This window comes from Chiloscyllium plagiosum, chromosome 21 (genome assembly GCF_004010195.1).
Source record: "Chiloscyllium plagiosum isolate BGI_BamShark_2017 chromosome 21, ASM401019v2, whole genome shotgun sequence".
In the NCBI taxonomy this organism is placed as follows: domain Eukaryota; kingdom Metazoa; phylum Chordata; class Chondrichthyes; order Orectolobiformes; family Hemiscylliidae; genus Chiloscyllium; species Chiloscyllium plagiosum.
Genome location: NC_057730.1, coordinates 26295291 through 26297039, shown reverse-complemented (window position 1 = coordinate 26297039; position 1749 = coordinate 26295291). Strand labels below are relative to the sequence as shown.

Genomic DNA, 1749 nt, shown 5'->3' with positions numbered 1-1749 from the left:
GCAGAGTGGGAAGGGGAGTTGAAATGTTGAGCCACAGGGCGGTGTGTTTGATTGGTGCGGGTGTCCCAGAGATGTTCCCTAAAGCGCTCTGCTAGGAGGCGTCTAGTCTCCCCAGTGTAGAGGAGACCACATCGGGAGCAACAGATACAATAAATGATATTAGTGGATGTGCAAGTAAAACTTTGATGGATGTGGAAGGCTCCTTTAGGGCCTTGGATGGAGGTCAGGGAGGAGGTGTGGGCGCAGGTTTTGCAGTTCCTGCGGTGGCAGGGGAAGGTGCCAGGATGGGAGGGTGGGTTGTAGGGGAACGTGGACCTGATCAGGTAGTCACAGAGGGAACTAAGCAGTGACAAGCAGAAAGTGAGGACTGCAGATGCTGGAGGTCAGAGTCAAGAATGTGGTGCTGAAAAAGCACAGTACATCAGGCAGCATCTGAGGTGCAGGAGAATCGACGTTTTGGGCATAAGCCCTTCATCAGGCTCTCGATTCCAAGCATTGACAAGATTGTTTTTGTTTGAGATATTTATGGCAAACTACCAGAATTGATAAAAGAGAAACCATGGATGTATAGTATTAGGATGATTTTCATGAGGTATTTAGTAAGATGCCATGCAAAAAGTTATTTCACATAGTTGATAGTATTGGGAGGAAGATCGGCTTGGATTGAGGATTGGTAAACAGACATAAAACAGAATAACAATAAAACAGTAATTTCCGGGGTGACAGTTTTTTTATTCATTCATTCACAGCATCTTGATGTCACTGGCTAGACCAGCATTTATTGTCGATCTCTAATTGCCCCGATAATAGTTTAGAGTCGACCACAGTGCTGTTGAGTCATGTAGGCCAGACCAGGTGAAGGTGACAGTTTTGTTCCCAAAAGGACATTAGTAAACCACATTGTCAAGATAAAACACAATTAACAATAGTTTCATGGTCATCATTAGTCTCCAAATCATCATTAGACTCTTAATTCCAGATTTTTATTTTGTTCAAATTCTGCCACCTGCCATGGAGGTATTTGAACTTGGATGCCCAGGCCATAAACTGGCTCTCTGGGTTAATAATATAGCAATAGTACCACTAGGTTATAGTCTCTCTGTAAATCAGATATTATAATCCTACAAATGTGACACACCAGAAACTATAAAAACAGGAACAGTCCACAGAAAAAGATATCTGAAAGGTACAGACATTTAATTAGAAACTGATCCTGAATGTTTAGTATGATCTGAAATAGTTTGAAAACAAGCAAACAGGATCTTATAACTCATAATGAGATATTGGTAATAGCTATGAATACATCAAAAACTGATGATTCAGGCTTAGACGTATCCTGAGAATTAGAAGATATTATGATGAACATCATTTAAAAAGAAGGGAAATGGGAAAGGAGACAGTGCTACAGCGGGCGGACAGAGAGGGGAGCCGGAAGGTAAGCCGAGACCAGTTTAAATTAACGTTTTTCTTTTCGCAGTCTGTGTTCTTTTTTCAACTAGAAGCGGGAACCCGGAAGTCGTCAACAGAGGCTTCTGGGAAGGTAAGAGGTTTAAGTGGAGAAGGAACCCGAGACACTACACGTGTAGTGTCTCCCACCTTCCCTCCTCCTCTAACCTAAAAAAAAGGACTCAGTCGGCTGAACAGGTAAGCTACTTAGTGTTGTTGTTTTGGAGACTAAGTGTAGAGTTATGGCAGCGCCGGCAGTGGAATGTTCCTCCTGCAGGATGTTTGAGGGAGGGGTGACCACCG

The 1749-nt window shown here is 43.1% G+C and overlaps 1 protein-coding gene across 8 annotated transcripts in view; it reads left to right on the top strand.

Annotated features, from left to right (window-relative positions):
• Positions 1-1749, top strand: part of mettl22 (methyltransferase 22, Kin17 lysine) — a 63326-nt gene that overhangs the window by 25714 nt on the left and 35863 nt on the right. The gene's annotated exons all lie outside the window — the stretch shown is intronic.